The sequence below is a fragment of the Magnolia sinica genome, chromosome 17 (assembly GCF_029962835.1).
Source record: "Magnolia sinica isolate HGM2019 chromosome 17, MsV1, whole genome shotgun sequence".
Lineage (NCBI taxonomy): Eukaryota > Viridiplantae > Streptophyta > Magnoliopsida > Magnoliales > Magnoliaceae > Magnolia > Magnolia sinica.
The window spans coordinates 26,972,457-26,996,250 of NC_080589.1; positions in this window are offsets into that span (position 1 = coordinate 26,972,457).

The window sequence follows — 23,794 nt, forward strand, 5'->3', positions numbered from 1 at the left end:
TAGAGCTCTCTGGACTTCTCTCACAGAGCTTCCTCAAATCCATGAGAAATAATTTCTAATAAATTCAAAATAACTTAATCGATGATAAGAAAATGGAATTACAACTCTTTAAATAAGGAACTAAAAACCTAAGATGGAGTTTTAGACTTAGACTCCAACTCAAACACTCTAAAAATGTGACTTATCATATACAGTAAACTTACTCTTTATAGACAACCTCTATTCTTACTAGACTTTGTGGTTTTTGGCTAAAAATAACAAGTGTCCAATTTGGCCCAACCACGTTATTCTCCTAACTTTTCTAAGACATTTTCATGTTGGACATGACTTCTACAACTCAAAGGATCAAAAGTTATACTCGAATTAAAACTTACTATTTATATTAAAAATGAAATTAAACGGTACTTTTGACCGTCAATCTGATGGAATCTTGCACATCTTGCATGAACAACCCGGCATAGCAAGGTTGGTTGGCTTAAGTAGGTTCTCCTACCCAAAAATCATATATAATATGTCGAAAAACTCATCCCAATTTGTGAGATACAACTGTTTTAAAGTTCTTCCATATAATTTTTGCCTCCAATCAGGCCTTCTCTAGTTTGTCAGGAAAGTGTCTGCCATCAGCTCTACATCAAGACCCCATTGATCTAAGAATGTTATAAATCCTATCTTGTCGAGTAAAACATTTTTTCCAACTATATATCTCGTGGTAAGCAATAGTCTGATCATTCATCTAATGAAACCCCTGACAAATGGGCCACTTATAAATTACAGTGACCCAACAGTTCATCGATCATCATCAGTTAAGAACTATACTTGTAACAAATCAAAATCCATGACACCATATGCACTAAAAAACGTCCATGGCCCACAGTGACCAGCGTCTACAATATCATTCATATTTGACTTGTAAAATCAAATCCAAACATGTTAGGAATCTAGCATGTTAAGAGGTTTGTTCTAACCCTGTCGTAGTAGGCAAATGTCTAATGATCATTTATTGAGAGATTAAAAAAATAATATCAAAAGATTATGTTTCCATATCATGGATAAGAGACTACAAATATTCAACCAATCTGTTATTAGTGTTATTGTCCCTTGAAGTAGATATATTGCTGAACCTTACAAACCTCAATACCTTTTATTTCTTGTTTTAGTTTAATCGTTGTTATTATTATTATTATTTTGTATTTTGATTTGTTTACTTTGATCGCATGTGAGAGTTTTTTCTTCTTTTATATTTTTACCCTACTTACGTTGATCACATGTATGTGTATTTTCAACATCTCTGTTCCACCACCAAAATAATTAAGATTGTTCAAGGGCTTAATCTAGTTAAATGTATTTGAATTAATACAAGCCTAGTGTATAATTTATGAGTGATTGTATATCAATTGTCATACGCAGTATAAGAACACTTTAAAAAAATATATATTTTTGAGTAATGCTAAACTCACGCACATGTGCAATACACGTGCAATAAAGTTCACGTACATGTTACATGTACAAACATGATATCATAAATCCAAGATTCAATCCATCAATCAGGACAGTACCATTATATTGATGCCGCATCTCAAGAATCAAGTAGATCCACCTGCCAGGTGGGTTACCATTTGCAAAACAGATGTAAATGATGAGGCCCACATTCTAATGGAACCAGATTTTCTTTGAAGAAACATGTACAAGTTCAGGCTAATCTAATGGATGGATTAGATCTCCCCATCCACATGTGTTCCAATGATGAGAGACCCACGCTCTAATGGAACCAGATTTTCTTCAGAGAAACAGGTACAAGGTCAGACTAATCTAATGGATGGATTAGATCTCTTGTATATGTGCCATTCAGGCACACGTGGCGTTTACGCAAGCTTTAGTGCACGCGCTCCGTGCTTAGCTAAGCTTTTAATTTCTTTTTAACCAGGTTCACCCGGACGCCGGTTTATTTCCTGCAGAAGCCTGCGTCGAAAGTGAGCGGGATCCAATACTCAAATGAGCGGCAACGAAGGAAGTGGTGGGTAGGAAAATTCCCACAATTGAAACTTCCTGGGTCGAAAGTGATGTTGGCATGCCATCCTTACAGTTTATAACGTCATTCCTACTAGGATGAATTGAAAATACAAATATTAGCCAGATTCAAATCTTATGTGGCCCCACCAATATTTCAACTATGGACGTTCAATCCCCACGTTTTTGGCCCACTTGACTATTTGATTTGGCACATTTTTAGCCTCATGTCCTAAAATGAGCTCAAAAATGGATGGACGGGAAGGATTTCTCATAAACATCACGGTGGGCCCCACTTATGTTCCACCGCCGACACTTCCTACAAAAGCCTTTCACACGAAATCCATGTGAGAAATTTATGACTGTGGACCCCACCTTTTATCCATTGGATATTCTTGAAGCAATATAAACTTAACTTCCGAACTTAGTCCTTGTACGGACGACAAATTCTAGGATGAAAATACCCCTCCTTTTCACGGAAACGGATTGGCTACTCCCCTTGCCACCTGCCAATGGCGGATCGTCAGTGGTCTGTGGGCCCCACCATGATGTATGCTTTTCATCCATGCTGGCCATATATTTTTCTAGATCATTTTATGGTATGAGACCAAAAATGAAGTATATCCAAATCTCAAGTGGTCTGGCGTGCAGAGACGAGCGTTGATGGATGGTCTTGCGATGGGAACTCAGGTGGGGCCCATTGTGATGTTTGTGAGAAATCCTCCATGTCTAAGTTCATTCATAGGGTCACAAAGACCTAGGTGAAGAGGAAAAACAAATTTCATAATGATCTGAAACTTCTGTAACCCGTAAAAGGGTTTCAATGGTAGATGTTTAATTCCCCACTGCCTTTTACAGTGTGGTCCACTTGATGGTTAAATCTATCTTATTTTTCGTCTCAAGCCTTAATATGAGCTCGCCAAATAGATGGATGGTTTGGATATAACATAGACCTCATGATGGGACCCACAAAAGTAAAAAAAAACAGGTTGTCGCGGCACTACTGCTGGTACAGCGGCGGTGCCACGGCAGTCTGGCAGATTTTTTATTTTATTTTATTTATTTATTTTTTGTACGGGGAGAACTTTTTCCCCCTTACATTTTTCTCTAATACATAATTATGTAAATATGTATATATAAGTATATAAAAATAATTTTCTTTCTTTTAATTCATTTCTTTGTCAAATTATTTAACAAGCATATCTCCTAAACTAGAATGATTTACTTAATGTACCACATATGATTTTGGGGGTAGGAGAAACTAATTTAGCCAACCAACCTAGTTATTTTCCAAGATTCTATCGGGTCGATGGTCAAAAATCCATTTCATTCACTTCGTGGTCAATTTCAATCACTTCGTGGTCAAACTGAAAATTCAGCGGGGTAAACTAGAAATTTAGCGGGGCAAACACGAAATTGAGCAGGGCAAACTAGAAATTGAGTGGGGCAAACATGAAATTGAGTGCGGCAAACATGAAATTGAGCTAGGAAAACTAGAAATTCAGCGGGGCAAACATGAAATTCAGCAGGGCAAACTAGAAATTGAGTGGGGCAAACATGAAATTGAGCAGGGAAAAGATGAAATTCAGCGGGACAAACTGTCACGCCCCAAACTCGGAAACCAGGCTCACAAAATTCTCAATCGCCGAATCCGGTGCTGACAGCTCCGTAGTACCCCATTCTCGGCTCCCAGCGTATATACGCCAGATTCCGATCCTGGGATCCTACAAGGAGGATTTTCCAACGTATATTTATCTCGTAATGAGCATAACCACAAGATTACCCAAATCACAAAAAAACAGCATCATCATCACATATCCACTAATATAATCGTTCGAGTACAATATAGAAAGGGAAATACATATATAAAATAAATCAAGGCTCCAGACGACCGCTGCACGCTCCAGGCTCAAGGCTGCTGCAACCTAACATCACCTGCACGCATCTATCGTGCATAAGCTTATAGAAAGCTCAGTGGGTGGTGAGAGTGTGTGTGCATAAGGTAAGGGCCAAGTAAGCACTATCAGAGTAATCAGAGTAAGCGGAAATACTGAAAAACCCATAATCATACAATATCAGAAACACTAGCAAGATCATAAATCATACGAAATCAGAGTAATACGAAGACATGTTAATAGGCCCATAAATACCATCAGTCTTATCCAGGCTATGCGACGCAGAAATATAATAAAAACAATATCATATACTGATGAAGCAATGTAGATCAACTATGCAATGCGGAGACAATAAGCCAAATATCAGATGCCGCTGATACAATGCAATATACAAATCCTAATGAGTCCACGAATACCGTCAGTTGTATCTGGGTCATATAAACACATAAACATAGTAACCCAAAATGCCATATGCGGCGGATGTAATGCGATATGTGGTGCGAATGGAATGACCATGCTGGAGTGTGAAGTCGGGATGATAGTACGTAGTATCGCAAGTCACGGGGTCCATCACAAGGGGCTTCTATCCAAACCAGTCCCATACCTAAATTTGGATAGTCAGACTCAATGTGGTAGACTCCTGATCTCAGGTTAGTCGCGCGCCCAACCGAAATCCTAGTCATGCGAATGTACACGTAACAAATAGTTACGCACCACCAGCCCGAGTGGATAGTGAATGGATGAATGAATGAGTATGCAATGCCTGCTCAATAAGTCCACATATCAGTACGGTTACACACTTATTCATTCAGACATTTCTACAAACACTTAGACTACATATTCCAACATACATGACGTATGTTGGTGTAACACCCCGTACCTCTGGTACTCGGGTGTTACCCTTATAGACCCACATTAACTTGAGTCAAGCTGACTTGAACTTGGTTCGTGTAGGACGAAGGTTCCAACTGGAATAAAAGTCATCCATCCAAGTCCTCCAGGTGCCGGAACGCACCCCATAATACGTAGAGGGTAAGACTTCCTAAACATTTTAATTAGAACATTTATGTTAATAAAAGACTGCCACGACGCACTCATCCCCAATGTTTGAGGACTCGCTAGTGGCAATCAAACCTTCAGCACGACCAGTATGGGATATTAACCGTTGAAAATAAATATCAGACCCACTGGGCCGTCGGGTCGCGTTATATGGGCCAATAATAGCCTAAAGGGGAGTATAGCGGCCCACCTGGGCCTTACCATCAGCCCAGAAGTCGGTAGGGACCCCTATAAGGGTCCCCTAGAGCGAATGGACGGTATGGATGGGAGCACTAACGTCCCATTGGGACCCACGCAGTGCACGTACATCAAGAGTGCATGCACGCGACGTGCGCTGGGACCATGGGGTCGGTCAAACGACCTTTGACCGACTCTCTCTCAAAAAAATCAGAAAACGGCATTTCTCCCTCCATTTCTTTTTTTGAAAGAGGAATCTTTGGACCTCTAAGTGGCCCACCCTAGCCACTTTTCGAGCCATCTGGACCGTTCATTTTCTCCAAGGGGCCCGGCTTAACAAAACTGTATAGCTTTGTGGGCCGCTGTAAACGGACAAGAAAGATGGGAAACCACCGTCCATTTCATTACATGTGGCGAAAACCCGCTGAATGGAACCCATCTGGGATTAGTTGGATGGTTCATGATCGGCCCGATGGCACCATCTCAGCCATCCAACTTCCACAGAGAGGCGTGCTTCCTCTATTCCAGAAATGGCCGGGCAAGGGCCGTGTAAGAAAAAGGCGAGGAGCGGCATTCCACTCTAGGAAGGAGATATGGGATCTCTCCTAGCCATTCCTGGGGACACGTGGCTCCATCCCTGTCGATGGTACGAGGCGGGACCCAATGAAGACGAAAACTCGAGCTCCATCTCACGAGAATTAGAGATTCTCGTGGGATATGAGGAGATGAACATTTGGGACACGAGAAGTAGGCCCCACACTGATCCTGGGTCCCATCTGGACCGACCAGATGGATCAGATCGTGCCCATGCACGTTAATCGTCGATCCGCCATTAAAGATCGGGTCATCTTCCCCACTGAAAACCCACACGAAACGGCGAGATGGGCCCCACCAGAACTGAAAGAATGCTTTTCTGGTGGGCCCCAAGTTCAGCTCTTCATCCAAACGGACGGATGGACCTCGTGCATATCTGATTTTGGATCTCAGCCGTGCACAGTCACTGCACTTCTAGCCGTTGGTGCCCTCCCTCTCCCTCTATATAAAGAGACCTGTAGCCTTGGGTTCCGCACCAACGAGAGAGGAGAGAGTTAGAGAGGTGGGTGTGGGTAGAGAGAGTGGCCAGCCGACGGTGTGGACTCGGTTCCCGCTGCTCTAACTCAGTCCCTGTAAGGTCGGACCGAGTCGGGTCAGCTGGGATCGTAGCTTCACGAAGCAGAAGGGAAAGAGAGTGGGAGAGAAGAGAGAAGGAGAGAGATAAGAAAGGACCAACCAGGTGAACTCAGTGCATCCTGCACCGCCTCAGCCGTGGGAAAAACTAGGCTGAGTCGGGTCAGTATGGACCCGTAGTGGCACCGCAACGAAGGGAGAGTGAGTGAGGAAAGAAGGGAGACCGATCCTCTAATTTGACATAGGTAAGGAAGGATTCAGCCATCCTTGGGGAAAGACATCTTCCCTCTGCATTTCACTTCCGTGTAATTTTTTTAGCTCAGGAGGCAGGCCAATCAATGGCTATGATTCTGTTGTTGGGTCCCTGTTCTAGACTAGAACTGAGCCAATCCATGGCCCTGCTCCAGGCAGAAAACTGACCCAGCTGAAGCTCAGTTTGAGCAGGGGACGTGCCTTCCAGCAGGCTATGCATTAGGCCAAGTTCGATCGGTTTAGGGACCCTATTTCGAGATGGAACTAGGCCAACCAATGGCCTTGATTCCAAGCTGACTCCAGGCCTAAACAATGTCCGTCCAGATAGCTGTGATTCAGCTGGGGAACGAGTCTTCATCGACTCCTGTTTGGAGCTGAAAACATGTGTGCAACAGACCATACAACGGCCCTGTTCTGGAATCAAAACCGACCAAACAATGGTTGGGTTTCCAGTCAGGCAACAGTCCTAAATGTCGGCCGCATGACGGGCCATAGTCAAGTAGCATGGAGCTCTGTTTGGTGTTGTAGACAAACCAAGCAGCAGTTGTCTTCCCAACTGAGAAATCATGGCTCGTCAATGATGGTGAATTGAGACCAGCTCTTTCAGCTGCTGCCGAGTTGCACTCCAGATGGGGTTCCATCAGGCCCTGTTTGGGGCCGAGCCATGATACACACAGTCCCAGTTTGGGGCTGAAGAAATGGTGGGATCGGACCATTTTCAATCTAAAAAAAAACCGACGCCTAGAACAGTCCCTGCAGCGTGCGGCAGTGGGACTGTTCTGCGTTGAAGTTTGCTGGCTGCGATGGCTTTGGGCCTCACCAAAAACGCAGATGGGCCTCACCAATCTCGGGTGGGCTGACTGATGTCAGGCTCCACCGAGCTTCTGCTGGGCCGCACCTTGCATCAGCAAGCGGGCCACGCCCTGCCTCAGTAGTAGACCGCACACGGGGCCCACCTGGATTATGGGATTTTCCCTAAACCGTCCATCAGGGGCGCTGCATAAAACCCGGGCTGGATGGACCCATCTGAAAAATGGATGGTTGGTGTACGTATGCACCAGCTATTTAGCTGTGGGCGGTATTTTAAATCTAGGCCGTCCATCGACCGACGTCCAGACCTGGACGTTTGGATCATGAACCGTGTTAAGTGTACATGTGGGGTAATGTATGTGTATGCATACATACGCATTGGTGGGCCCCACTGTCCAAAACAGTGGGCCGTGCTCAAAGATTTCAATCTCAATGAGCCCCACTTGTTGTCATGGGCTGGAAAGCCTTCTGTGCATGTAATATGCAATAAAGCAAGTAGGATCCACCAGATGCGTGTAGGTGATACATACATATATTTTATGTAGGCCCATTGCAGTTGGCAACTCTGTGAACCCCACCTTGACATATGAAATTTATCTACGCCATCCATCCTGTGGGCAAACTCGCTCTAAGGGTCTGAGAAGGGAATGGGCAGATCTAGTGATCAAGTGGGCCCTGACTAGACCCAGTTTGATCATGATAGGGACTCATGTTGGGTGAGCCCGTTTTCCCTCGAGTATAGCCGAGACCACCTCGGTTTAAGGCCTCCCAGCCCTCCACCCATCCTTATATATTAAACATTGGGACTCATGTCTAAATACGAATTAAAATTGTGCAGGAAGTTGCGTGAGTGGTAGAAATTCACCGTCTTCTCAAGGAACCTTGCCTCTAGGAGCATTCTACAACGTGTCTGGTGGTGATCTCCTCCCCTTAAGCTTTCCATCCCTATCTAAACTAGAAATAAGTAGTTCTAGTAGTGTAAATGGTTAACTATACTAATGATGAATTGTGAGTTATTTGCTTAACATGAAAGTCCTCATGCTTACTATTGTTTGGAATATTTATTTATTTGAACTGTCTAAGTGAATAATCCAGTCATTATGCGATTTCAGTTATTGTTCCTTATTTCCCTTCAAAATTGTGACGCATGTTGCTATGACACACATATTGCTAAAGTCTCTCTATGGGAACTCCTATCAAAAGAGAGTCCGTGCTTGGGGTGTAATTAGACTAGCTGTGATCTATGTAGGTCCCTGACATGGAGGTTTTGGTTGGGGTGTTGACCATGGGGTATACCATCCATGTGGGTATCCGCCTAATTGACTTGGATAAACTTTATAACATTTCTAAATACCGCTGTTTACTCATCCTTGTATCATTCATGCCGTCATTGTTTAAACGCTACGTTTGATGATTTCAACATTTCATACCCAGTCAGCATTGGTGGTGGCCCCCTTATGTTGAATTGATTGACCACATGTCAGCGGGCACTACACGCACCCTAAGACGGTAGCCTCATGGGCCGGGGATGGTGGTAGTGGGACACTATGCCCGAGCCGTCGGCCTACGCTGGGCCTTGCGCTCCCCGTAGTGACCGTGAGCTCATTTTAAAATGGCTGATTGAAAATGGACTAATAATGGGCTGGCAAGACATGCATGCACAGCATACTACGACGGCTTGGATCATTATGCCCATACGATTACGCTGCGTGTTGCGCTAATGATCGGCCGATCGATTTATGATGATGACCAGGATCCTCATGCCCATGCGATTACGCTGAGTGTTGCGCTGACGACCAGTCACATCCATGGGTGACGACCCCACTGCCTGTCTGGATATTTCTCCTGGGGCACAGACCGTTCGGATGATTTACCCGGGTCGATGATTACATTCATGCATTCATGCATTTAACAAGATTGCATATACTGTGTTTTGGATTATCTGTGTGCTCTTATGCTATTCCTCGTTTAGGGCGGCGATGTGTAATCTTGAGGGGAGATCACACTGAGCTGGTCACTCATTCATCAATATTCAACCGTACAGAGGATGCAAGTATGGGAGACGTTGAGGACGAGGCAGGCCCGGAGGCGGAGGCCGTCGAGGAGGAACCATATGATGAGATGCAGCAGGGAGCGGCAGCCTACTACGGGCTGAATCAGTAGTTTAGTCATCTATTCTATTTCAGTACATTCGGGTTTTAAGGAAACTTGAGGTTTTGTAAGTGGCCCCCAGCTGGGTGGGCCCAAATATTGTTCCTATTTTGAAGCCATATTTATGACATGATTCTCATTTCCGCTATATCGCACTTTGATTTATTGGTTGATCATCAGCTAACTCCCGGGTTCTTGGAATCCGAGTCGTATACTCGGGTTCTGAAAACCAGGGTGTTACAAGTTGGTATCAAAGCGGAGTTTGAGACAGCCTGGCTGCTGGGACAACACATGTACCTCAAGAGATTAACCTAGGCAAAACTTAGAAACTCTTCCTTTAGAAGAATAGCTAGGGTGGATGAACCTAGAAACAAGAACACTTAGTTCCTTAGCATTAGTAATGATGAATATTTGAGATCCTGGCTAGTTTGAAAAGACTTGGCATACAAAGCACCTAGGATCCCCTGGGAAATAACAAAACCTAGAAGCAAAAACCTTAGCTCCCTTGGAAAATCCAAACCAAAGGTACTAACTGAAGGATGAACTTCCCCGTCATACAAATGCAAAATTCTTCCCTTGTAATGACTCATATTAGTTAGGAACCGTTCTTTTCACTTCTATTCCTGAACCCCGAAAATCTAAATTCGCAGGAAGCCATGCCGCCTGTGACACGGTCACGTCAGACTCACACGATCGACATCCACCCTATACCATCGACAGAGCGCCAGAGAGAACGTAGCCCGGTCTACACACCAGGTCTTCCCCCTGGGATGGCAAACAATGATATAGGGTCAGAAGCAGTGGGGGATTCTCCTCCCCCCCAATTCATTCCATCAGAACTGCCCTCACCATACTTTGAGCGAAGGACGCCCTCGGTAGACGCACAAGCGGAGACGGCGACAGAGACGGCAGCCTTTGCAGCCTTTGTACAAATGGCTGCCACTATGCAACAGCAGCAAGACACATTTGTCAGGCAGCAGCAGGATACGCACGCACTGGTAATGGAGGCCCTTCGGGCGGCATCTAGGGACAGGGATACCAGAAGTTCTGATGTATTTGAACGATTCATGCGACTCCATCCACCGACTTTTGGGGGAGCACCTGATCCCGTCCAAGCTGAACACTGGCTGGCAAAAATTGCCAAGATGATGGGGCCTTTAGAGTGTACTGACACTCAGAGGGTCACTTTAGCCGTGTACCTGCTCGAAGGAGAAGCCGAGAACTGGTGGAGCAGCGTACAGAGAGGGGTGCCAGCTGGTTATACATGGACTTGGGCAGGCTTTAGGACAAAGTTCCTAGAAAAGTATTTCCCTCATTCATGCCGGAGCGCCAAGATTGCACAGTTCCTGAAATTGGAACAGGGAAATATGACAGTCGCACAATACGAGGCAAAATTCGATGAACTGTCGCGATACATACCAAAGGCCCTAGAGGATGAGGAGTACAAACTGGAGAAGTTTAAGGAAGGGCTGAAGCCCGGGATACAATCCCGTCTATGTACCTGGGATTTCGGGGACTTCCCGGAATTGGTGGATAAAGCAATGCGGGTGGAAAAGGACTTTGAACGCACCATCCGCTTCCGCCCACCTACTCGAGATGCCCCGTTCCGACTAAGACAACCCCCTCCTGCCTCGCCTCTCCCTGCAGGGAGACCCAGGCCACTGTCCGCACGAGCACCGCCCTTGCCCACTGGAGGAGGCTGCGGTTACTGTGGGAAGAACAACCACAGCACCTCGAATTGTTTTCGGAGAATGAGGGATCAGGGCATTCCGCCTCGGGGGAATCAACCACCACAGAACCAGGGAGCAGCAAGGGCAGCACCAAGGCCTCACCAGCCCAGGCAGGGCCCCCCGGTTCAGCAGAGGACTCCCCCAGCTCGAGTATACGCTGTCGCTGCCACCGAGGCCGAGCAGGACCCTCTTCAGACTATCCAGGGCACAGCACACATTAACGGTACCCCTGTACTCATTCTTTTCGATTCCGGAGCAACTCTATCATTTATTGATTCTGCTATTGTATCTAGACTAGCACTAAACACTACTAGGATGCATGTTCCCTTAGTTGTAGCATCCCCTATGGGCAAGTTTGTGGAAACTAATAAAGCGTGTAGAGCATGTCCCATCACGCTCGCAAATCACGAGGTCGCTATAGACCTAATTGTCATGTCCGTCAGACATTTTGATGTCATTCTTGGGATGGACTGGCTCTCGTTAGTACACGCGGTCATGGATTGTCACAACAAATTAGTGACTATATCCATCCCAGGGCAAGCCTCGTTCATCCTGAAGGGTAGGGGCAGATGCCAAGAATTTGAGAGCCTGCAAGCTCTAGAGGAAGCTGAATCAGTAAGAGATACCATCAGGCAAATACCGGTAGTCCGAGACTTTCCCGAAGTATTTCAAGAAATACCAGGACTACCACCAAGGAGGGCGATAGATTTCTGCATTGACCTCAAGCCAGGGACTGCTCCTATATCACTCCCTCCGTTTCGCATGCCTCCTTGTGAGATGGAGGAGTTGAGAAGTCAGATTGATGAGTTACTAGCTCAGGGCTTTATCCGTCCCAGTGTTTCTCCTTGGGGAGCACCGGTCCTCTTTGTCAAGAAGAAGGATGGGTCGATGCGCCTCTGTATAGATTACAGAAGACTGAACGATGTAACGATCAAGAACAAATATCCGTTACCACGTATCGACGATCTATTTGATCAATTGAAGGACGCCAAGTACTTTTCCAAGATAGACTTGCGTTCAGGATATCACCAGTTGAGGATCAGGGATGAGGACATCCCGAAAACGGCCTTTAGGACTCGTTATGGGCATTACGAGTTCCTAGTAATGTCCTTTGGCCTCACAAATGCTCCGGCAGTTTTTATGGACCTCATGAATCGAGTTTTCATGCCTTATTTGGACCGATTCGTAATCGTATTCATCGACGATATTTTGGTCTACTCCAAAAGCCAAGAAGAGCATGAAGAGCATCTGCGTACGATCCTAAGTACGCTAAAAGACAACCAGCTGTACGCTAAATTGTCTAAATGCGAGTTTTGGGAGCAGGAAGTGAAATTCTTGGGGCATGTAGTAAAAGCAGAGGGAATAGCGGTCGATCCAGCAAAGGTAGAAGCAGTATCTAAGTGGGAGCAGCCCACTACGGTGACCGAAGTTCGGAGTTTCCTAGGAATGGCCGGGTACTACCGACGTTTCATTAAGGAATTCTCCAGAATCGCACGACCGCTCACTCAACTAACAAGGAAGAATGCTCGGTTCGTTTGGGACGAAAACACCGAGGCGGCATTCCAGGAGTTGAAGATGAGGTTAACGTCTGCACCAGTGCTCACTCTTCCACAAGAAGGGGAGAGGTTCGTAGTGTATAGCGATGCCTCAAAATTGGGCCTTGGTTGCGTTCTGATGCAGAACGACAAAGTGATCGCTTATGCCTCTCGTCAATTGAAGAAGCACGAAGAGAACTACCCGACTCATGACCTAGAATTGGCAGCAGTGGTATTTGCCTTAAAGATATGGAGGCATTACCTATATGGAGAAGATTTCCAGTTATTCTGCGACCACAGAAGCCTGAAGTACATATTCACGCAGAAAGATCTGAATATGCGCCAGCGTCGGTGGATGGAAACACTTAAGGATTTCCACTTTGACATCTCATATCACCCTGGCAAGGCAAACTCCGTGGCCGATGCTCTGAGTCGGAAGAAGAAGCACGAGTTGGTAGCCACCCTGATGATCAAGGAGTGGGAGATGATGGAATTCGTACAAGACTTCGATATCCAGCTCACCCTCGACGAACCGGATGCATATGTGGCTCTATTAACAGCAGAGCCGACCCTGGTCCGACACATGATTTCTGCTCAGGACCAGGATGAATGGCTGGTCAAGATGAAAGAGAGATGCAAGAATGAGGAGATGCCAGGCTGGAAGGTCGGTAATGACGGCGGGCTTCGATACCAGGGACGAGTGTGTGTGCCAAACAATGCTAAACTAAGAAAGGAAGCAATGGTAGAAGCCCACCATTCCAAGTTAGCTATCCACCCAGGAAGTACTAAGATGTATAACGATGTTAAAAGACAATACTGGTGGAGCAATATGAAGAGGGACATTGCCGACTTTGTGGCGAAATGCATGGTATGCCAGAAAATCAAGGCCGAGCATCGCAAACCTGCTGGTCTCCTTCAGCCATTACCCCTAGCCGAGTGGAAATGGGACAGCATTTCTATGGACTTCATATCAGGTCTCCCTAAGACGCAGAGGAAACACGACTCAATCTGGGTCATTGTTGATCGATTGACGAAGGCCGCCAGATTCCTCCCAGTTCGCACGGCAGATTCCGCCGATAGTTTGGCAAGATTATATATCCGGGAGGTTGTACGATCCTATGGAGTGCCGCGAGAGATTATATCGGACCGAGACTCCAGATTCACTTCTACCTTCTGGAAGAGACTGCAGGAAGAATTGGGCACGGAACTCAAGTTTAGTACAGCGTTCCATCCCCAGACAGACGGCCAGACTGAGAGGGTGAATCAGATCTTAGAAGATATGCTAAGGGCGTGTGTCCTAGACTTTCAGGGCAACTGGGACGACCACTTGGCACTAGCGGAATTCGCATACAATAACAGCTTCCAAACCAGCATCGGTATGGCACCATATGAGGCTCTCTATGGTCGTCCTTGCCGAGCCCCACAATGTTGGGCAGAAATCGGGGAAAGAAGCTTGTTGGGACCAGAGCTGGTTCAGGCTACTACTCAAGTCATTGACGTAGTCAGGAAGCGTCTGCATACCGCCCAGAGCAGACAGAAGAGTTATGCAGACAATCGACGTCGTAACTTGGAGTTTGCAGCTGGCGATCATGTGTTCTTGAAGGTGTCACCCATGAAGGGACTGATGAGATTCGGGCAGAAAGGGAAGCTGGCACCACGTTTCATCGGCCCGTTCGAGATTTTGGATCGAGTGGGAACCGTGGCGTACCGCCTTGCACTACCCACTGCATTGGCCAATATTCACAATGTCTTTCACATATCTATGCTGAAAAAGTATACGCCTGATGAGTCGCACGTCGTTAGCTGGGAGCAGATCGAGCTGACAGATGATGCCGCCTACATCGAGGAACCTGTCCGTATCTTGGACCATAAGGAGCAGGTCTTGCGGACGAAGACTATACCTCTAGTCAAGGTACTTTGGTCACACCATGGGGAAGAAGAAGCAACATGGGAGCGAGAAGTAGAAGTTAAGGAAAAATACCCTCATCTGTTTAATAGCACATCTCAGGTAATTTCGAGGACGAAATTTTTTTTTAGGGGGGTAGACTGTAACACCCCGTACCTCTGGTACTCGGGTGTTACCCTTATAGACCCACATTAACTTGAGTCAAGCTGACTTGAACTTGGTTCGTGTAGGACGAAGGTTCCAACTGGAATAAAAGTCATCCATCCAAGTCCTCCAGGTGCCGGAACGCACCCCATAATACGTAGAGGGTAAGACTTCCTAAACATTTTAATTAGAACATTTATGTTAATAAAAGACTGCCACGACGCACTCATCCCCAATGTTTGAGGACTCGCTAGTGGCAATCAAACCTTCAGCACGACCAGTATGGGATATTAACCGTTGAAAATAAATATCAGACCCACTGGGCCGTCGGGTCGCGTTATATGGGCCAATAATAGCCTAAAGGGGAGTATAGCGGCCCACCTGGGCCTTACCATCAGCCCAGAAGTCGGTAGGGACCCCTATAAGGGTCCCCTAGAGCGAATGGACGGTATGGATGGGAGCACTAACGTCCCATTGGGACCCACGCAGTGCACGTACATCAAGAGTGCATGCACGCGACGTGCGCTGGGACCATGGGGTCGGTCAAACGACCTTTGACCGACTCTCTCTCAAAAAAATCAGAAAACGGCATTTCTCCCTCCATTTCTTTTTTTGAAAGAGGAATCTTTGGACCTCTAAGTGGCCCACCCTAGCCACTTTTCGAGCCATCTGGACCGTTCATTTTCTCCAAGGGGCCCGGCTTAACAAAACCGTATAGCTTTGCGGGCCGCTGTAAACAGACGAGAAAGATGGGAAACCACCGTCCATTTCATTACATGTGGCGAAAATCCGTTGAATGGAACCCATCTGGAAATGGTCGGACGGTTCATGATCGGCCCGATGGCGCCATCTCAGCCATCCAACTTCCACAGAAAGGCGTGCTCCCTCTGTTCCAGAAATGGCCGGGCAAGGGCCGTGTAAGAAAAAGGAGAGGAGCGGCATTCCGCTCTGGGAAGGAGGTACGGGATCTCTCCTAGCCGTTCCTGGGGACACGTGGCTCCATCCCTATCGATGGTGCGAGGCGAGACCCAATGAAGACGAAAACTCGAGCTCCATCTCACGAGAATTGGAGATTCTCGTGGAATATGAGGAGATGGACATTTGGGACACGAGAAGTAGGCCCCACGCTGATCCTGGGTTCCATCTGGACCGACCAGATGTATCAGATCGTGCCCATGCACGTTAATCGTCGATCCGCCATTAAAGATCGGGTCATCTTCCCCACTGAAAACCCACACGAAACGGCGAGATGGGCCCCACCAGATCTGAAAGAATGCTTTTCTGGTGGGCCCCAAGTTCAGCTCTTCATCCAAACGGACGGATGGACCTCGTGCATATCTGATTTTGGATCTCAGCCGTGCACAGTCACTGCACTTCTAGCCATTGGTGCCCTCCCTCTCCCTCTATATAAAGAGACCTGTAGCCTTGGGTTCCGCACCAACAAGAGAGGAGAGAGTTAGAGAGGTGCGTGTGGGTAGAGAGAGTGGCCAGCCGACGGTGTGGACTCGGTTCCCGCTGCTCCAACTCAGTCCCTGTAAGGTCGGACCGAGTCGGGTCAGCTGGGATCGTAGCTTCACGAAGCAGAAGGGAAAGAGAGTGGGAGAAAAGAGAGAAGGAGAGAGATAAGAAAGGACCAACCAGGTGAACTCAGTGCATCCTGCACCGCCTCAGCCGTGGGAAAAACTAGGCTGAGTCGGGTCAGTATGGACTCGTAGTGGCACCGCAAGGAAGGGAGAGTGAGTGAGGAAAGAAGGGAGATCGATCCTCTAATCTGACATAGGTAGGAAGGATTCAGCCATCCTTGGGGAAAGACATCTTCCCTCTGCATTTCACTTCCGTGTAATTTTTTTTTAGCTCAGGAGGCAGGCCAATCAATGGCTATGATTCTGTTGTTGGGTCCCTGTTCTAGACTGGAACTGAGCCAATCCATGGCCCTGCTCCAGGCAGAAAACCGACCCAGCTGAAGCTCAGTTTGAGCAGGGAACGTGCCTTCCAGCAGGCTATGCATTAGGCCAAGTTCGATCGGTTTAGGGACCCTATTTCGGGATGGAACTAGGCCAACCAATGGCCTTGACTCCAAGCTGACTCCAGGCCTAAACAATGTCCGTCCAGATAGCTGTGATTCAGCTGGGGAACGAGTCTTCATCGACTCCTGTTTGGAGCTGAAAACATGTGTGCAACAGACCATACAACGGCCCTGTTCTGGAATCAAAACCGACCAAATAATGGTTGGGTTTCCAGTCAGGCAACAGTCCTAAATGTCGGCCGCATGACGGGCCTAGTCGAGTAGCATGGAGCTCTGTTTGGTGTTGTAGACAAACCAAGCAACGGTTGTCTTCCCAACTGAGAAATCATGGCGCGTCAATGATGGTGAATTGAGACCAGCTCTTTCAGCTGCTGCCGAGTTGCACTCCAGATGGGGTTCCATCAGGCCCTGTTTGGGGCCGAGCCATGATACACACAGTCCCAGTTTGGGGCTGAAGAAATGGTGGGATCGGACCATTTTCAATCTAAAAAAAAACCGACGCCTAGAACAGTCCCTGCAGCGTGCGGCAGTGGGACTGTTCTGCGTTGAAGTTTGCTGGCTGCGATGGCTTTGGGCCTCACCAAAAACGCAGATGGGCCTCACCAATCTCGGGTGGGCTGACTGATGTCAGGCTCCACCGAGCTTCTGCTGGGCCGCACCTTGCATCAGCAAGCGGGCCACGCCCTGCCTCAGTAGTAGACCGCACACGGGGCCCACCTGGATTATGGGATTTTCCCTAAACCGTCCATCAGGGGCGCTGCATAAAACCCGGGCTGGATGGACCCATCTGAAAAATGGATGGTTGGTGTACGTATGCACCAGCTATTTAGCTGTGGGCGGTATTTTAAATCTAGGCCGTCCATCGACCGACGTCCAGACCTGGACGTTTGGATCATGAACCGTGTTAAGTGTACATGTGGGGTAATGTATGTGTATGCATACATACGCATTGGTGGGCCCCACTGTCCAAAACAGTGGGCCGTGCTCAAAGATTTCAATCTCAATGAGCCCCACTTGTTGTCATGGGCTGGAAAGCCTTCTGTGCATGTAATATGCAATAAAGCAAGTAGGATCCACCAGATGCGTGTAGGTGATACATACATATATTTTATGTAGGCCCATTGCAGTTGGCAACTCTGTGAACCCCACCTTGACATATGAAATTTATCTACGCCATCCATCCTGTGGGCAAACTCGCTCTAAGGGTCTGAGAAGGGAATGGGCAGATCTAGTGATCAAGTGGGCCCTGACTAGACCCAGTTTGATCATGATAGGGACTCATGTTGGGTGAGCCCGTTTTCCCTCGAGTATAGCCGAGACCACCTCGGTTTAAGGCCTCCCAGCCCTCCACCCATCCTTATATATTAAACATTGGGACTCATGTCTAAATACGAATTAAAATTGTGCAGGAAGTTGCGTGAGTGGTAGAAATTCACCGTCTTCTCAAGGAACCTTGCCTCTAGGAGCATTCTACAACGTGTCTGGTGGTGATCTCCTCCCCTTAAGCTTTCCATCCCTATCTAAACTAGAAATAAGTAGTTCTAGTAGTGTAAATGGTTAACTATACTAATGATGAATTGTGAGTTATTTGCTTAACATGAAAGTCCTCATGCTTACTATTGTTTAGAATATTTATTTATTTGAACTGACTAAGTGAATAATCCAGTCATTATGCGATTTCAGTTATTGTTCCTTATTTCCCTTCAAAATTGTGACGCATGTTGCTATGACACACATATTGCTAAAGTCTCTCTATGGGAACTCCTATCAAAAGAGAGTCCGTGCTTGGGGTGTAATTAGACTAGCTGTGATCTATGTAGGTCCCTGACATGGAGGTTTTGGTTGGGGTGTTGACCATGGGGTATACCATCCATGTGGGTATCCGCCTAATTGACTTGGATAAACTTTATAACATTTCTAAATACCACTGTTTACTCGTCCTTGTATCATTCATGCCGTCATTGTTTAAACGCTACGTTTGATGATTTCAACATTTCATACCCAGTCAGCATTGGTGGTGGCCCCCTTATGTTGAATTGATTGACCACATGTCAGCGGGCACTACACGCACCCTAAGACGGTAGCCTCATGGGCCGGGGATGGTGGTAGTGGGACACTATGCCCGAGCCGTCGGCCTACGCTGGGCCTTGCGCTCCCCGTAGTGACCGTGAGCTCATTTTAAAATGGCTGATTGAAAATGGACTAATAATGGGCTGGCAAGACATGCATGCACAGTATACTACGACGGCTTGGATCATTATGCCCATACGATTACGCTGCGTGTTGCGCTAATGACCGGCCGATCGATTTATGATGATGACCAGGATCCTCATGCCCATGCGATTACGCTGAGTGTTGCGCTGACGACCAGTCACATCCATGGGTGACGACCCCACTGCCTGTCTGGATATTTCTCCTGGGGCACAGACCGTTCGGATGATTTACCCGGGTCGATGATTACATTCATGCATTCATGCATTTAACAAGATTGCATATACTGTGTTTTGGATTATCTGTGTGCTCTTATGCTATTCCTCGTTTAGGGCGGCGGTGTGTAATCTTGAGGGGAGATCACACTGAGCTGGCCACTCATTCATCAATATTCAACCGTACAGAGGATGCAAGTATGGGAGACGTTGAGGACGAGGCAGGCCCGGAGGCGGAGGCCGTCGAGGAGGAACCATATGATGAGATGCAGCAGGGAGCGGCAGCCTACTACGGGCTGAATCAGTAGTTTAGTCATCTATTCTATTTCAGTACATTCGGGTTTTAAGGAAACTTGAGGTTTTGTAAGTGGCCCCAGCTGGGTGGGCCCAAATATTGTTCCTATTTTGAAGCCATATTTATGACATGATTCTCATTTCCGCTATATCGCACTTTGATTTATTGGTTGATCATCAGCTAACTCCCGGGTTCTTGGAATCCGAGTCGTATATCGCGCAACAAGGTGAGTGGAAGAGACCTCACTATCTGCCTGCCAATATCGGGCCCGGCTCGTCGATAGCGGACCCATTCCTCGAGCTGGTCAGACTCAGCCTAGCAATGCCCCCTCCTCCCGGGCAGGTAAGGCCGTACCCCCTTCCAACCGACCACGACACAGTGGGAGACGCGGCCTAACGGTATACGGCCCTCATGCGCTCATGCATCCACTCGGTCTAGACGTTGGAGCAACCTCTGGAACCAAGAGGGTTTAGGGACTTTCACCCAGGGATATCTATAGCACCCCATGTAGAACAGATTTCCGGTGTCCCATCTGTCATCCACGAAATACCTGTGGAGGCTACGACCCTGATGTCGCTAGGGCGTACAGTGATCACAATGCAAGATGCATGAGTCATACAATCCAATCATGCATCACTCCTACGCATACCGTGCGCTCAGGTGAGACAATCTCTGCCTATCAAGGAGTCTCATAACAACCTGCCCAATGACATATGCAATGGTCAACCACATCTCATAACAAACATACAGATGATGCGTATGGGCATGTATCGTGATGCTATGCTGTCACATACTCATAATCAGTATCAATAATCGGCATCGACAATCGACCTCTACAATGTGGACATTTAACCAACATTGCCCCCAATGAATGACCCACACAGAGCCTAACGTATAGTGGACCCATGGCCTCTCACAAGGGTTAAATATACAACACCATGGGCCTCACTCAAGAGCCACATATACACAACAGGCGGGCCCTGCTCAGGGGCTTCAAATACATGACAGGTGGGCTCTACACATGGGTCACGAATACATTAAATGCACCATACATCCTGAGCCTAATACATATAACAATGGCCTTGCCCATAGGCCACGAATACACCACAATGGGCCTTACCCATGGGCCATGAATACATCGCATTAGGCCTCAACTACGGTTCGCAGATACATCATAAAGGTCTCGACAATCGGAATCGGCTTTGATACTCGGCCTCAACAATCGGGATCGATCATAATAAGAATCGGTAAATCGGTCACGATAATCAGCCTTGATCGCTAATCAGAATCGAAAAATCGGTCACAACAATCGGATAGATCGATAATCAGAATCAGTAAATTAGTCACGATAACCGGAATCGATTGATAATCAAAGTCGGCAAATCGGTCACAACAATCGGATCAATCGATAATCAGAATCGGCAATTCGGTCACGATAATCGGATCAATCGATAATCAGAATCGGCAAATCGGTTACGACAATCGGCTCAATCGATCGATAATCAGAATCGGTAAATCGGTCACAACAATCGGATCAATCGATCGATAATCAGAATCAGCAAATCGGTCACGACAATCGGATCAATCGATAATCAGAATCAGCAAATCGGTCACGACAATCGGATCAATCGATAATCAGAATCGGCAAATCGGTCACGACAATCGGATCAATCGATAATCAGAATCGGCAAATCGGTCACGTCAATCGAATCAATCGATAATTAGAGTCGACAAATCGGTCACGACAATCGGATAGATCGATAATCAGGATCAGTAAATCGGTCATGATAACCGGGATCTATTGATAATCAAAGTCGGCAAATCGGTCACAACAATCGGATCAATCGATAATCAGAATCGGCAAATCGGTCACGACAATTGGATCAATCGATAATCAGAATCGGCAAATCGGTCACGTCAATCGGATCAATCGATAATTAGAGTCGACAAATCGGTCACGACAATCGGATCAATTAATAATCAGAATTGGCAAATCGGTCACGACAATCGGGATCGATCAATAATCAGAGTCTGCAAATCGGTCACGACAATCGGATCAGTCGATAATCAGAGTCAGCAAATCGGTCACGACAATCGGATCAATCGATAATCAAAATCGGCAAATCGGTCACGTCAATCGGATCAATTGATCGATAATCCAAATCGGTAAATCGGTTACGACAATCGGATCAATCGATAATCAGAATCGACAAATCGGTCACGACAATCGGGATTGATCGATAATCAAAGTCGACAAATCGGTCACGACAATCGGATCAATTAATAATCAGAATTGGCAAATCGGTCACGACAATCGGGATTGATCGATAATCAAAGTCGACAAATCGGTCACGTCAATCAGATCGATGGCTTATCAAAGGGCCCAAGGAAGGTCACAATGAGGACATTTAACCATCATTGCCCATCAATGTGGTCATTTAACCAACATTGGTCCCAAGGAGTAACCCACACATGGCTACACATATAGTAGGCCCATGGCCTCACACCAAGACCTAATGCACATCACTATGGGCCTCATCATATGGGCCGGAATTACATCACAATGGGCCTCAACCCATGGGCCATATTTCATGGGCCCTAAACACATCAAGTGAGCTGCATTAATGGGCCCTCAAAGACACAACAGGTGGGCTCTACACCCGGGCCTCAAATACATCACATGAGCCAAGTATCTGGGCCTAACAATACAACCAGGTGGGCCCCGCCCATAGGCCAAAATACATCATATTGGGTCATATGGATGGGCCGCACTAATGGTCCTCAAGTAGGCTTGGACCACACCAAAATCATTTCAATAGTTATAGGTGTATCATGTGTATCACTATACACTATCAATCCATGGGGCTCATGGCCCATCAATGAGGACCAACACTGCCCAAACATTGTCCATATAAATTAGCACCATCCAAACTATGTCCAGCACTGTCCAGTACAAATCTGAATGGTGTGGATGAAATAATGCATCAGGGTGGGTCCCACCCGCTGACAAGGAAAAACAGATGGATGTGTGAATATACAACACGTCATCAAAGCGGGCCCTGCCCGTCCAGAATATAGATAGATGGAGTGGCTAACAGATACATCATGGTATGGCCCACATAGCACCGTCCATTAAGTCTAGCACTGTCCAGATGACTTGGACGGTGTGGATGAAATAATTACATCACGTGGTACCCACAGAGTCTGCTGACGTCAGTCCAGCAGCGGGTCCCACCATCAGGATGGCTTGGATGTAACATATAATCCCGTGGGACCCACAGAACCTGATGACGTCCTCAACACTAGTTATTTGCAGGTGTGGTGTACACCAGCCATTCCGTTGCCAATATCAAGATGGGTCCCACGTGGGGGCCATCACCACATGATATAAAATATACATTATATATATAATAAAATGTTATATTACAAAATACAATATATAAAAAAAACGTCCAGCATGTCCAGCGTCCAGACGTTGGGCGTTTGGATGGATGGTTTTGATAGGACACTGATGGACGGCGTGCAATTAAAATACATACATATAGGTGGGCCCATCCTCACATGAACCACACGTGTGAGGTGGCCCCGTCCCAGGGAAATGGACGGAAGGTGCGGATATACGCATACATCATGGCAGAGATCCACCGTCCCAACTAGGGGTGGTGTGGATCAAACCATACATGAGGGTGATCCCCTCAGCAGCAGAGGATGGGTGGACGGTGCAGATCAAACCCATACCTCGTGATGGGGCCCACAAAGCTTGCTTCATTGCCTTAAAAATAAAATAAAATAAAATAAAATGACAAGGGGGGGAAGGACGGCTTGATAGAACACGTACGCAAGGTGGGACCCAAATCTTACTAGCGCCAATAGGCAGCAGTGCTGCTGGGTACATACATTCAAGGTGGGTCCCTCATGGTGTGGGCCACATCACATGATATAATACTTATTATGTATTATTTTATTTATTTATTTATTTATTTTTTTTTTGAAAGAGGCAGCGTCCAAGAGGTTGGACGTTGGTCCAACAGGCGGTCTGGATGAAACACAGACCCATGATGGTACCCACAGGACTTGCTGCATCAGCGGCTGCAGCTGTTGACGTGGGGCCCACCATTTGGACGGCGTTAATGAAATACATATGGTATGGTGGAGTCCACACGTGTGTGGGTCCCACGGCTGCAAAACAGCAAGGATGAAACACATCAACCAGG